A 16,071-nucleotide genomic window follows, 5' to 3' on the forward strand; every position below is an offset into this window, starting at 1 on the left:
AAGAAAGAAAGAAAGAACAAACCCAAGCCCTCCATTATAATAATGGGAAATAAAATCTTGTGATTTGGTTTTAAAGCAAAGTACAGGGAATTTCACTACTTGAGAACACAATGAAAATAATTTATTTAAGATTTCCAACATTTAAAAAACTGCAAATCCTAGACGACTAGCAGACAGGATTGCATATACCATTTTTTATTTTATCATTAAAAAATACCATTTTTTAAATGACTCAGGTGATTTTCCAGGATTAATTTGAATCTCTTTCATTTTTTTATAAAGAAAACTGAGTCATCCTCCATGATGCTCAATAAGTGTTTGCTAGCCTTGTAAAATCTCTATTGATCTTCCTGCTAGCTTGAAAGCTTTATTCCATTAGTGCCACATCTGAGAGTGTTAAAGAGGAAGGATGCAGAGAAGCATTCTTGCGGTCTGGGGTTCTGTCTCTCTCTAAACCGCTCTGAAACAAAATATAGAGACGACAGACATTTGGAGCTTTCATCTGGTAAAAATCCTGCAGCTCCAGTAAATGCCCCAGATGCACCTCTAAAATCCATATCCTCTACAATTCACTGTGTTCCTTGCAATGACTTCCCATAAAGGTCACGGGCTCTCACTGCTTTGTTTCTATTTTTGGCTTTATGGTCTGCTGAAGAGTCTCTCTCAACAGATCAAACTAATGGTTCCCAACAAATGCTCAATTTAGTAATTGTCTTACTCTGACAAGACATTTATGACTACAACCTTAGGAACCATCCTGAGTTTAAATCTCACTGAATGACATGTGGTCTTGACATCCACAAGGCTAATGTATTCCTGTCACTATTTTTAACAGAGTTTAGCCATCAGGCCCAGGTCTATATGGGTTCTTCTTTGCTCTATTGTTCAGCTGGACTTGGTGGACACCCGGCTCAGGGTATGCGAACAGCTTTGGGACAGACTAAGTTAGAGGACAGGACAAGAGGTTGAACCACAGGCAATTGCCACTTCTGTAGTAAAAAAATGGTTGAATATTGCAACTTCATAGGTCTACCCTGAAAGATTCAGTTTGCCTGTGCGGGAAAGACTTAGCACAGCAGGCGTCAGGGAGCTCTCCTTTGAAAGGCCTGGTTTTGCTCCAATAACTCTTAGCTCTGAGTCTGACTATAAGCAGAGTCCTGAATCTTCCTAATGAATGAATCACAGAGCCTGGGGTGGTCTTGACAGACCCTTGGCACACTAAAAAAATTACTTATTTGAAAATGTGACTACAGAACACAGTTGTGGCTGGCAGTTGAAGAATGTTATTGTTTAGAAAAAAAAAAAACAACAACAGAGAACAATTACAGAGTACTTTTCAGGCAATTCAGTGTTTCACCTAAAATCTTCTGCTGTAGGGGCGCCTGGGTGGCGCAGTCGGTTAAGCGTCCGACTTCAGCCAGGTCACGATCTTGCGGTCCGTGAGTTCGAGCCCCGCGTCAGGCTCTGGGCTGATGGCTCAGAGCCTGGAGCCTGTTTCCGATTCTGAGTCTCCCTCTCTCTCTGCCCCTCCCCCGTTCATGCTCTGTCCCTCTCTGTCCCAAAAAAATGAATAAATAAACGTTTAAAAAAAAATTAAAATCTTCTGCTGTAGCATCCTTTTACTTATTTACTTGACCGTTAAATTTTGTTCTGATAGAGCTGCCAGGAGTATTGCAACACAGATATTAAAGGTTTTATCCAATGTTATTAATGACATTTGCATCATAACAAGGACAGAAAGCAAACCTCAAATGACTCTTCTGATTGGTCTACATAATGGAGAGCTTCTCAGTTTAAATTCCTCATAATTGTATGTGAAATTATAGGAATGGTGAGGCTCAAGGGAGCTGACACCAGACAAACCTGGGTTCAATTTTCTGCTTTACCTTTCTTATTACTGGCAGACAGCACTCGACTCGGGGACACCTTGTGCTCAGGACTGGGAAGAAAAATTAATGTGTCTCCTGCTACCACTTTTCTTTTTCTGAATCCCTAAATCCTTAATTCTAGGTTACTTCTTCAAACTCTGTTTTGGTGCTTCCAATTCCCCCAGTATTTTCTCTTCAGAAAAGTGGTCTCCTCTTCTGGCCTGAAGCATGCTCTCTATGTTAGTCACTTTCAAGTCTGCATTTCTAAGTATGCTCTCTCAAATACAGTCCCCGTCTCCCACCTCTAGGGAATATATGCTCCTGTTATCTGTGTGATCACTGGAAACTATGCCAAAAGGCAAACTAACTGTCTTCACAAAATCAGCTAACCCCGATTGTCAGTCACTTTGTTACCATATCAATGGAACCACCACACTCCCAGGGTCAGAAATGTTCATTTTTTTTCCAATAAACATTTACAGGCACACTCACGGGCCAGCCACTGTACCGTGCACAAAGAGCACAAAGATCAGAGGACACAACATCTACTTGCAAGATGCTTATTAACTTTTGGAGGAGACAATATGAAAACACATGAAATTGTAGCCATGGATCAATTCACTTTTTAAAAATCAATATACCACAGAGGATTAATAACCAAGCAAATGATGTAGGTAGTACTACAGGGAGTCAGAGGTGGGAGAAGATACTAAGGGCATAGTAGTGATACAAAACTTCATCAGATAAAGCTCTACAAGAATGGAGAGAATCTGTGTAAGTGAATATTTACAAGCATAGAATATTTATGCTTGAAGCAGAGAATATTTATGGTTGGAGGATGCCATAAGCAAAATTATCTAAGCAATTAAAAAAAAAAAAAGATAATCAGGGCACTGTCCAGTCAGAACAGCAGGTTTAAGACAGTAGGCAGTTGAAAATAAGACAAACAGGCTGAGGTCAATGCCTCCTTGAATTCCAAGTTTGTGTGGACTTTACCCTGAAGGCAGTGAAAGTCACTGAAGTGTGTGCTGTGGACCTTCTGGCTGTGAGCGACTGTAACTTTGGGGGATTCTGGGTAAATAAGAAGTGAAGCCCTATAACGAGCCTGTTGGAAGTGTATAAAAAGTGCTTACCATCTTAACAGAAACAGTAAAAGGAAGCCAGACTAAAACAGACATCTTAAGAATTCTGCTTTCTGCATAATTTCATAATTATTCAGATTTTCCCATTCACCCTTAAGATGTACCCAAGAGATAAGTACTTGACCATTAAGGGAACACAGTGACCCAACTGATCACAGTGAAAACCATGCCTGTCTGTCATTGACGCAACACAGAACAGGAAGAATAGTCAGTGCGATCGTCCAAGAAAGGAGCCCAGGGCAGCGAGGTAGCACCACCCAGGGATCCTCCCTAAGGTTTCGGGGTCTCCTCTGCTTCGAATCCTGCAGGAAATGGGACCCCAGCCACCAACTCCATGGAGCAAGGGCAGTGGGGAGGATGAGGAAATGCAGAATGGAGGACATATGCCTGGTTGGGAAACAGGTGGGGTGTTTTGAAGGTCATTTTGCAGGAAGGTCAAGGAAACAAGATGTGGGCAGAGGCTGACTGGTGTCTTTTATCTTTCATAGATCGCCACAGGATAGGGAAGCAGCCTCTGCATTATGCAAATTTATAGGCATTATGCAAATTTATAGGCAGTGTATATAAGTACAGATGTTGAAAAACAGTGCAGACTCTAATTTGCCCTTCCACACCAGAATAAACCCACTTTGTGGTGTGGTATAAAATCTAGCCACATTTAATTCCACATAGCAATAAGAATAATGAACCATTTATTCAACAATCTATTGCTCATTTCTTGTTGCAAAAACAAATGCAATTAAGAACATATTTGACAATGCATATCAGAGTCTCACGTTTCATCCTTACTCATTCTGCTGACAGAAACAATTCAATTAAGATTTGCTTTTTCTCTGTATTTCATGCAGATAAAACAAAAAGTTACGACTTGGTGGCTACCATAGACTGCACGGAGAATTTTAAGTTTGGGGGGAGCTCATTCAAGCAACAATGAACAGTGACTGAGTCATTTTCTGATTACTTCATTTCTGCATAATGAAGAAAAATGAAAAATTTATGACCATGATAGAAAAGGATAGTCAACCAAAAGACAGAGAAATTTGTCCAATACTGAGATAATACAAACCCAATACAAAGACACTGGTTTTATAAATACAATTCAGTATTGTCTACAGTTACATGATCCATGGGAACTGAATCTACCAGAAACACTACTCCTCATCTTTAACTATATCATGAAAGCAGAAGAATGGAATAGACACACATAGTTATTTATTAATACTTTATACTCCATCAATGTCCAAAAGGAAGTTGCAAAAGTTACACTGAAACGTCAAAGTGAGCATCAAAAATACTGACCAACCATAAATTTTCACCAAAAAAAAAAAAAAGATCCAGTTTTTATGTATTAAATCACATATGGAAGGAACAGCATAAATGTTACCTAAATGAGAGCAAAAGATAATTCTGTCAAAACAAGTTACCAAAATATTTTTAAGGGATCAGGAGTGGGCAGCTTGTTTGCCTCCGAAGAGCTCTCATCACAAACCATTGTGCTCTGAGCTTAAAGGACCCTAGATGGTCTCCAATTAAATGGAGCTGGAGTTATTTGGTCTTTGACACTTGGTCGGGTGCAGTGCTGTGATAATGCTCTATTTGAGAAACCTGAGGGCAGGGGCCATGCCTTTCATCCTTAGGATCTCCAACTTCAGCGTTTAGCTCGCTATCTGGCACATATGTGACACTGAACAAATGCTTGAAGGGGATGAGAGATGGCTGGAGGGTGGGCAGTGTACCCCGACCAAATTGTGGCAAAAGCCCAGAAAGGGAAAGCATTCTTGACGAGTAAAAAGAAAAAGTATACGCGTGTTCATTTTTGATGGCTGCTAAGATTATAGACAAAAGGTGACCAAAAGGATTGCCAGATTACAGTCATACTCACTCTGTGTCAGGAAAAAACCCAGAAAATACTTAATGCAATTCTAGCCTGGTTTTGATGTGACCTCAGGCAAGCCTCAAAATCAAATGACTGCTCTTGCAGCCATATAATAGAAAGGTCTGCCCGGTATCACTTCTAGTGGGTATTCTGGGAATTGGAGCGACAAACTCCAAATACAACAGAATATTTACTGCCTGGACTGCATGGGAAGAAGCAGGAAAACATTACAGCCTCTGTTGGAAATATCAGAAAGGTTACAAAACAAGCATTTCAGCTTGGAGGCATCTGTAAACCCCAACATTTTCCCAAAGCAACAGATTTAATCGATTTGTTTTGATAATCTGCTAAAAAGACAAACATCCATTCTAGCTGAAATGAAGAAAACCACTGTTTAGAAAAGCACACGTCCCATATGTTTTTTTTTTGTGTAGACTATTGGGAATCACTTCTTCAGCTGTTTTGTTTACCACTAAAAGCAGCTACTTGATTCACGGTACAAACTCCCGATACAGTGGGCTCACTGGAACAAACGTGACATCCTTTAAATCCAACCCAAAACACTTTGATCTAAAAACAAATAAATAAAACAAACAAAATCCTTCCTTCAGCCAGATGGCAACATTATAAATAGAACAGAAAAGGCAGCATCTTCCACCTGCATTAATATGAACCAGATTAAAAGGCAAGCCTCTTCATCCCCATGGGTGATGTACCTTCCTGGTGATTTATCACCAGATGCTAGCTGCTACACAAATTATCTCTTTCTCTGCCCCATAATATGAGTAATGTTTATGACTAAGCAAAGATGGGGGCAAAGTACAGAAAAGAGGAGGAAAGCCTAACCATATTAAAAGTTTCCTAGTTACACTGAGAAATAGAAAATTAGCTATAGTCTCTGTAATTTACCAAGTTTCAACAGCTGGATAGGGAGTTTATCAAATTAGACCCAATTCAATTAAATCCAATGTGTAATTAAAAGCAACTATTTAAATAACTTGGAGAAAAACAATTACTACTCAACTTCATTACTCTGCTTAATTAAAGTAACCAACTGAAAGAAGATCCTTTTACTTTTAGCAGGATAATGATTTATTTTAAGAAGAAAACTAAAATTGCTGATGCCAACAGTTTACAAATGATTACTACAGGCCACAAAATAGAAAAGCTTTCATACTTAAATACAAAATAAAATTATCAAGGTAGAAGATGTATATATAGTTCTCTGTATCCCAAATAAATAACACAGTTTTAAACATTAGTTTTGCAAAGAAATGTGAATGTAATTTTAATCCTATACTATTGAGTTTAATCTGTGAAAAAAAAAACACATATACAAGACTGCAGAATATCAATAATTAACTACTCCTCCTCTGCACAACAGTAAAATACTTAACCCTAAATTTTCTTATGCAAACTCAGAAAAATGCAATAGGAATGAGTGATAACTGATGAAAGGTTAAGGTTATTCCAATTCATTTCAGGTAACAGGAGAACGTTTAACCTCCTGTTAAATTGTTTAAAATTATGCGCCAACCCATGGGGCGTCTGGTGGCTCAGTTGTTGGAGCATCCGACTTCAGCTCAGGTCATGAGCTCATGGTTCATGAGTTCAAGCCCCACGTCGGGCTCTGTGCTGACAGCTCGGGGCCTGGAGTCTGCTTCAGATTCTGTGTCTTCCTCTCTCTTTGCCCCTTCCCTGCTCATGCTCCCCTGCTCATGTCTCTCTCTCTCTCAAAAATGAATAACCATAAAATTTTATTTTTCAATTATGGGCCAATCTAGTCTCCCACTGCTGTTACTTCTACATCTGCATCCTCTCTTATGTTTTCCTCTCTTGTTGGAACATCAGCCTTGCCATCTCTTCAACTGTTTAAATGCAATCCATCTTTTTTCTTTCTTCTTCTTTTTAATATCTTTTTTAAAAAGATTTATTTATTTTGAGAGAGAGAGAGAAAGAGAGAAGATGAGCAGGAGAGGGGCGGAGAAAGGGAGAGAGAGAGAATCCCAAGCAGGCCCCGCACAGTCAGTGCAGAGCCCGATGCGGGCTCGAACTCACAAACCATGAGATCGTGACCTGAGCCGAAACCAAAAGTCAGAGGCTTAACAGAATGAGCCACCCAGGTGCCCCAGCTTTTATTTTTTAGCCAAGTTTTAGGTTCACACCAAATTGGGTGGAGAGTTCAGAATTCCCATATGCCCCCTGCCTCCACATATGCACAACCTCCCCCATTATCAACAATATACTGCACTACGGTGGCACATTTGTTTCCATCAATGAACCTACACTGACATATCATTATCACCCAAAGCCCACAGTTCACAGAGCTCACTCTGGGTGTTGTTTTGGGATCTGACAAACATAGAATGCCACCCATTCACCATTACAGCCTGGTAGAGAGTCCAATCCATTTCCCATAGCCCTGCTCAGGTCTCTTTCTCATGAAATCTTTGAAGCTATTCCTACCTCCAACACTTTTCTTTCTCTGACTTCTACTGAGCTCCCAAGTCTGCCTCACACTGCCTGGCACTTGATTTCATTCCATCTTATGTTGTTTTTAGAATGTATGCTTCCAAAAGTTCCCAATACTGCTCATCTCACAGGATGCAAAGCAAAAAATGTGCTTTAGAGTCAAAAACCAAACCCAAACAAAAACACACCTGGGGAAAGGCTTGCTGCATTTCTCTCTTGGAAAGTCATACTGTCAATTTGCATAGGGAAGGCTCTGGGCCATTCCATGCCTGTTACCTAATAAATGTCTACCCAGCACTTTTTTTCTAACAGAACCCTGACTGACCACGACACAGCTCTGGCCAAGAAGTTGAACCCTGCAATTGTTAGGTGGGGTTTGTGAGAATGCTCCTTAAAGGGGACGTGCACTCAAGTGGCATGGCTCCCCACTCTCCCTTTTCTTCCTGTCTTGAAGATGGGTGTGATTGATGTTCAAGGTAGACAGCTGCCTCGTAACCAGAAGGTAAGGCGAGGGGGAAGCTAAGGCAGTAACGGAGACCTGGCCCGGACATCTCTGAACTACTGTACTCTTTACTTCCCATATTTACTGCAGGTAAGAAAAAAGAAAGCTCCTAACTTATTTAAATCACTTTTTAATTCAGTACTCACAATTAAAAGCAATCTCTAAACTGACAAGAGTTTCCACTAACTACAGAATGAAGTCCAAGCATGCACCAAAATTTGTCCCCAGTCTACCCTTCTAGTTTCTACTTCCTCTAGTCTGCAATGCGCAACACCTCAATCCTAGGCGCTGAGGGCTGGAGGCGAGATTCTGGATGGGATTTTGAGGCAGGTGAGACTCAGAAAAGGCAGAGGATTTGATGTTAAGTGGGGGGGACAGGGGCAATAAAAGGCTCCAAGAACATCGTGTGAATTACTTAGGAAAAAACAACACGCACAAAACTAGGTGGTGGTTAGATGATAAGAGTATCTCCTACGTTGTGTCTTAGAAAACGGCTTGTCATTCGAGGCATTCATAAGTGGGCTGGACACACTGTGGGACTCTGTACGTACTTCCTATTTTCCCCTTCACTTGGTACATCATGGATCTTCTGTATTCTAATTTCTTCCAGAAGAAAGCAAAACAGGTGCTGGTTCATCATATTAAAGCTGATCAGCATTTAGTTTTGAAAGTAGCAGGAGGAGCAAAAATTAGGACAAAAAAAAAAAAAAAAAAAGTAAAAGACGCCAGAGCAGAGTTTCAATAACCTCATCTGTAATAGAAAGCAGCTCCAAACAACTTGGGAGACAGTGGATTTCTGAGCAGAATGTGAAGGGTTCCCAGAGCACCCCTGGTCATCCAGAACAACTCTTGCCAGCATCCTAAGGCCCTATGTGCAACTCCTCCTGACCACAACAGACTCGCGGATGGGTTACGGTAGGGCTGCATTAGCTTCTCTGTCAGCCCTTTATAAATGTAACCTCAGAGTAGATGCTGACGAAAATAATAAAAATTCCAATTGATTTAGCTTAATTTTATTTAAAAAATAATTGATGAGCTTTTTGATACTACAGAAAGACTATGAAGACAAAAATTGCAAGGCCCATAATCCCATCACCTGGATAACCCATTTTTTTAAACTTAAAAAAGAAATGCCTATCACAGGGTTAGGAAATGCAAATGGTACATGCAGCTGTAAAAGAAAAAGAGGAAGCCCCTCCCTCCCTCTTTTCTTTCTGGGAAAAAAGTTTCTGTGTTCACGCAGATGTGCTTTCTGTTTATTCAAATCGTCATGCTGCGTAGTCTTCTGTCCCTTTCTTTTCTGTCGATAACTTTACTCAGCCTACTTTTCCAGTCGTTAACTGCACTGCATTTTGCCATTTCCAGTACATGCCTACAGTCATCAGTTATCTTTGTCTCCCCTTCTCTCTAACTTTGAAGTTCTCTGAATCTTCATCCATTTGTGAAACCATCGTCCTGACTGAGTGCTATTTATCTTCCTCTATTAACACTAGCACCTGGTCCCTTGCCCCCGGAGTTGCTGTATTAATCTCCCACAATTTAAGCCTCTTTGCTTCTGCAGGTCTGGACACCACCGAGAAGGTGACCACTTCCAAGGAGGAGGACTACAAAAAAAAAAAAAAAAAAAAAATCTCCAAGGCGGCTTTACCTTTCTGGGAGAGGCAGGGATGGGGTCTGCGAGGAGCCCTATTAGGGCTGAATCAGAAACTTAAAAACTAGGTTTTATGTGGATTTGCTTGCCACTTCTTCCCCTCTCAGTTTTGCAAACCAAACCTGGATCCGTTCAAGCAGCGGCTTCTGCCAACTCTGATAGATGCTGTGGGCTGGGCTGGGATTGAATTGCTTCTCTGGCACCTTCTCTGTCTAGGAAATGGAGCAGTGCAGCAAAGGGGTAGAGCGCTGCCTGGCCGCCCAGGGCCCACTTCAAAGCCAGAATTACGGACTGCTGGGCCAGGGAGCGCGGAGAAGGGCAGAGTGCCAAAGCTCTTCCTCCCTCTGAGCCTCAGCCGGTGGGGACAGGCTGGGGATGAAGGCTGAAGGCACCTGCATGGAGGACAGTGTGGACTCCCACCCAGGGGGCTCCACGCAGATGCTGTGTTAGGACTCACACTGCCAGCGACTTTTTGGGATATGTGGTTTGTGGATCCATTCGCATCCATGAAATAATTATGACTCTCGTCCTGGAGTGCACAGAAATGGGATGAAGCCAGGACTTTGGTTTGCTCAGAGTAACCAGGGACTCCCGCCAGGACAAGGGACTTAGATGACCAAGCATTTCTTCAGTCCTCTGCAGGAAAGAAAAGGCGAGATTTAAAGCATGGTGCTCTTCTCTCGTCGTTATTATCTTTTTACTGGACCTGGCTTTTTATTTGTTGGATTTCTTTCATTTGCTAGACTCAAAATGTCCCCAAATGGAGGATCTCAAATTCTGGAACCTATCAAATATCTAAATGTAGTAACTGATGAAAACAAATCCAGCTAAAGGAAAGGACGCCAGCCTGAAAGCCCAGGAGCGGTTTCACGGGGCCCTGCGACGCTCAAAAGCACAAAGACGGCTGTGTGGCAGGCGGCAAAACCTGGCGGGCTGTCAGGCCAGACGGGAAGGCTCTTGACAGGCCGGAGCACTGATGACCCCTAGGTTTATGGGCTGCAGCTAATATGCACATGTTCATTTCAAGTATGCTACGTCCATTTCAAATAAGAGAAGCCAATTACAAATTTGCAATCTGCCTAAGCTACAGGTCCCTCAGAGTCATCAAGAGCTAAGCCAAACTAAGCTGATAAACGGACTCCTCTGTTCTAAGTGCCTTGGATGCATTTTCTGTGACCGTCTCTTACTGGACAATCTCCACGCAAGGGTTGGTATCGAGGCCGGTTGGAAAAGCCAGAAGGGAGGTGAGGGCGGCTGAGAGGGCAAACCCGTACAGCAAGCTCCTTCCAGAAGTGAAAACAGTCAACAAACGCTAAGTGGAGGAAGGAGCTGCTATGAGCCAGGCTGCCCTCCTTCCATCCCAGGGAGCACCATATTGGTCACTGGCCTGGCTTGTCTCCACACTCTGTTCTTTATCCAAGAACCTGCTCCTAGACAACCCGTTCTGTTTTCAAAATTCCAGTAGAGTCACTGTCAGAAAGGAAAATATTTGAAGAACTGTCTGGGCTTTCTAACGAAATGTGAATGAATCTCAGTGCAGTCTCTGGGCGCTCCCTCGAACCTGCCCCTTTTTCTGGTCGTACCGGGAACAGTCCATGAATACCATGGCAATGCAGTTTCTTTTTAGTTTACAGATGAAGTACAAGCCCAGGACTTCCTCAAACCTTGTTGTTATTTTACCTCCTTTGTTTTATAGCATTGAAAAGCCTTAGAAAAAGTGCAAGAGGGTGTGTGCTTTCTGTAAAGAGTGAAGGAGAGAGGAGCTGTGCTAATACTGAGTTTGGTCTCCATGGAGACTAAGGAAGGAGGAAAATGATGAGGATGGGGTAGGAAGCAGAGATTGACAGAGAGCACGAAAATCAGCTTTCGAAACAGAATACGAGCAATTTGAGGATAGATCATTTTACCATGAGTTTAGAATTTTAGAAAGTGTTGAATAATTCTGAGCATATTTGTTTCATGAAGATTCTGTGATAGCATTACTACATAACTGATGAAACTGGCTTCTGTGGCTCATCAGGTGCATATCTGGTATTTTAATAATGTGAGTGTATGTTCTAGCTTTCAACCTGCCATCCTGCAAATGAACTTCTGGAACACAACCCATATAGCATAAAGAATTGCTTTTTTGTTTGTTTTTTTAAACACTACAATAGTCTAGCAAATATGTATAAGCTAGGGGTCACAGGTGATTATGTTTTAGAGCTAGTTGAGAAAGGAGGTTCACTTCATAAACAAGTATAATTAGTCATTTAGATTTTTTGAATATCTTGTCTTAGAAACAGTCTTTCGTATGTTTCTCAGTTTAGCACCTCTGGATAGGCTATTCAATTTTCTTTAAGCAGATTTTTTTTCTAGCAGGCAGGCTGAACTTGACTTTGTAAACAAATATTCAGTAGCAAAAATATGGCAACTACTGATGCTCGAGAGAAACTCCATTTTCCATATGCCTAAAAGACCACCTTCTTCATCATTGAAAACACTGTGGACAAGCACTTACTCACCTCACAGCAGGAATGGGAAAGATGAAAAAAATAGCTGATGCTGTCTCATTAGTCAGAGTCGTGTTTTACATAAGGAAACATGCACCATCCCTTTTTAAAACTCACTCCGCTAACTTTAAAACATTCATTAAAAAAATCACATTAAAGTAGTACGTGGACCACACTAAAACTTATGATCTAGGTCTCTGCACTGAACAACCAGTTACATACAATTTTTGATATATTAATATCTGTCCTCTATAATAAACCATCAGCCTCAGCTCTATGAGCTTTAGTAACATGAAGGTGTAACTCAACTACGCAGAGAGACAGGAATAAATATGAATGACATCGCTGCATTAATCTTCATCATCAAGGCTGATTTTTAAGTCCTCTGCCTACACTTGTACTGTGCTGGGCTAGACTAGGTGGGCTCGACAGGTAAGCTTCTGAGAGCTCTGGCATAAGTGATGTTTTACTTCTATATCTGGTCAAGTAATCTCTCTATAGCAAAGAAAAAATGTTTCTGCCATGACCTACACGGTGTCAGAAACATTACTGCCTCAGCAAAAATAATGCAGAAGATACATTCTATTATGTAGTTTTTCAGCAAAGAACTGCCCCCTTGCCCTGTCCCTTCCTCACTCCACTGGGCGGCTGCCACACTGTCCAGTCTGTGTAGAGGTGTTGCTGCTTCCCATCAGAACGAGACTTCCCACGATGACAGCCCAAGAAGCCCCCCTCGTATTCCTTGGAAATTGAACTGGATCAGGTCTGGAGCCCGCTCCATGAGACACCTTGTACTAGCAAGAGCGTCCCAGTACTCACCCAGTATGGACAGAATGGGGACTTCCCTACCTCCAACCCAGAGCCCTTGGCCCCACTCCACACACAAGCCAAAAGCCAAACAGCTTTATTCCCAAGAACTTAGTGGACATATCGCCGTGTAGCATAATTCTTCACTGTGAGCAGTTCCCTAAAACTTACTGCCACTTACAGCCATCAGCACAGGTACTGCCGATGCTGGGGTTATACAAATAACAATACTGAACTGACTCACACCAACTTAGCTACTTAGCTAAGTTTGCACGCAAGAATGACAACTTTTAGGAATGCAGACGGAATGCAGTCATTTCATTGGGGTCTATGATAAGACACCTGCTAGCAACACATTTCGGTTTCCACTGATCTGGAAATTATTCTAAACCAGCTTGAAAAGTTTGACTCTGATTTCACTCGGAAAAACAAAAACAAAAAAACAAAAACCTTAGTCCTTTCATAAGACTCACCTTTACACAAAAAGTCTAGGTTGAATATAAAAGCTAGAAACACTATCCTATTACTATGCAATGTTCAAAATATTGATTATAAATCTTTATATCTTGGCTTCAGATTATTATAAACCTTTTTAGATTACTTAAAACCATGCTTCAAATCCTAATTAGAAATGTCCAACTTAGTATGCAGTACTTCTACTCATTCAACTCTTGCCCCACAGGCTCTCAATCTGCTCTCTTGTCTAGCATCAGATTAACTCCGTGAGGAAGGAAAAGGGGCCCGAGGCTAACAAACGAAATAACTCTACAACACCAAATACCACCGAAAACACTCATAATTGATCCTGTAAAACAGGAGAAACACAGAGTGCTCATTATAAAATCCACGTTCTAAGAAGGAAGTGAGACAGAACCACCAGACAGGGAAAAAATATATGAGCAACAGTAATAAAAACAAGAACTGTGAGAGTCATTCATCAAGCCCCATCTATAGAAGAGGCACTGTGCCAGAGGCTTTACATGCATCCAGTCTAATTCCTAGAGTCACCTTGTAAGGTAGGCAATTAGTGTCCCCATGTTACACTGAGAACACAGAGACAGAGAATAATGAATGGCTGGAATGCGGTAGGAAGCGAGCTTGGTTTGCCTCCAGAAGGCTGATCGTTGAGAGCAGGTCAGACAAACTCACCTGCTGAACAACCTGGAGAATAACTGAGACCTGGTGCTGAGGTCTGAGAGATGGCCAGGGGCTTTATTATTCCTTTTTCTTTAAATCATGCTTCTTTTTTCTTCTATTTTATGCAGAATTTACTCCCGGGCCATAAGTTTTTGTTTCTTCGGTTTCTTCTGGGATATCTTTTTCTTCCGTGCAACTTCGTCTTCTGGTTTAGGAACAGTCTCTTTTCCAGTGAGGATCATCTCAATGTGTCAAGGAGAGCTCATGTATGGGTTAATCCGACCATGAGCCCCATAAGTTCTACACCGCATCTTGGGGGCTTTGTTCACCTGAATGTGCTCAATGACCAGAGAATCTACATCTAAACCCATCTCTCCACTTTAAAGCACGTGCAGTAAAAATTCAGCACTCTTTTCAGGCCACTGACCCTATAGGTCCTACCCCACTGTTTGGCCTGGGTACACCAACCACCTCAACCACTGTAGCGACAGAATGGCACACATTATTTCTGCAGAGTGATGTCTTTCAGATTCTTGGTGGCTTTTCGGACATGCATACCCTTGATAGCCTGGGCAGTATCATGTGTGTTCTTAAAGTGGACACGAAGATTTGAACCTCTTGATTTGCATGATTTTGTTGGGTTTTCCGGGTCAAGTGAATAGCGAACCATTTTCAGAGATCACCTCAGGCCACTTTTCGGAAGAGGAAGCCATTATTATTATTATTATTATTATTATTATTATTATTATTATTTTCTGATAAGAGAAAGAAACAAGTGACTTTGTGCTTTTGATGAGCTGTCCTGACTTGACCCTAAGGAGAATTTTCTCATCTCCTTTGTGAAAGTTCAACCATGCACATGTAAGTGCACATAAAGTCACAGTAGTTTTACAATTTCACAATATTTCATACTAATGAAATCTTGATAATGCCTGTTACTTTTAAAGAGAAATTGGGAGGTCTCTAAGACTACAGAAATAGAAGCTAAGACCTTCAGTGAAATAGAAAGTAAGCCACATGGGATGAAATCCTGTTTCTCTTTCTTACCGCTCCCTTCCTTAGATTAACTAGAAGGCATAAAATGGATAAAGAAATAATACTCCTAGCAATCTGATAGATACAAGATAAGTGTTTCAACCAAGTGGCACAAAAACAGACTAGATCAATAGAACAGAATAGAGAACCCAGAAATGGACCCACAAACATATGGCCAACTAATCTTTGACAAAGCAGGAAAGAATATCCAATGGAATAAAAACAGTCTCTTCAGCAAATGGTGCTGGGAAAACTGGTCAGCAACATGTACAAAAATGAACCTGGACTACCCTCTTACACCATACACAAAAATAAACTCAAAATGGATTAAAGACCTAAATGTAAGACAGGAAGCCATTGAAATCCTAGAGGAGAAAGCAGACAAAAACCTCTTTGACCTTGGCCACAGCAACTTCTTACTCAACACATCTCCAGAGACAAGGGAAACAAAAGCAAAAATGAACTATTGGGACCTCAGCAAAATAAAAAGCTTCTGCACAGCAAAGGAAACAATCAGCAAAACTAAAAGGCAACCGACAGAATGGGAGAAGGTATCTGCAAATGACATATAAGATAAAGGGTTAGTATCTAAAATCTATAAAGAACTTCTCAAACTCAACACCCAAAAAGCAAATAATCCAGGGAAGAAATGGGCAAAAGACATGAATAGACACTTCTCCAAAGAAGACATCCAGATGGCCAACCGACACATGAAGAAATGCTCCACATCACTCATCATCAGGAAAATACAAATCAAAACCACAATGAGATACCACCTCACACCTGTCAGAATGAATAACATTAACAACTCAGGAAACAACAGATATTGGTGAGGATGCGGATAAAGAGATCTCTTTTGCATTGCCGGTGGGAATGCAAGCTGGTGCAGCCACTCTGGAAAACAGTATGGAGGTTCCTGAAAAAGTTAAAAGTAGAACTACCCTAAGACCCAGCAATTGCACTACTAGGTGCATATCCAAGGGATATAAGTATGCTGTTTCGAAGGGGCACATGCACCCCAATGTTTATAGCAGCACTATCAACAATAGCCAAAGTATGGAAAGAGCCCAAATGTCCATCAATGGATGA

General features: G+C 41.3%; 1 protein-coding gene and 1 pseudogene across 10 annotated transcripts in view; both read right to left on the reverse strand.

Annotated features, from left to right (window-relative positions):
• MAP7 (microtubule associated protein 7) overlaps positions 1–16,071 on the reverse strand; it is a 178,779-nt gene that overhangs the window by 69,128 nt on the left and 93,580 nt on the right. The gene's annotated exons all lie outside the window — the stretch shown is intronic.
• LOC123385550 lies at positions 8,588–15,183 on the reverse strand (annotated as a pseudogene).

The sequence above is a fragment of the Felis catus genome, chromosome B2 (genome assembly GCF_018350175.1).
Source record: "Felis catus isolate Fca126 chromosome B2, F.catus_Fca126_mat1.0, whole genome shotgun sequence".
NCBI lineage: Eukaryota > Metazoa > Chordata > Mammalia > Carnivora > Felidae > Felis > Felis catus.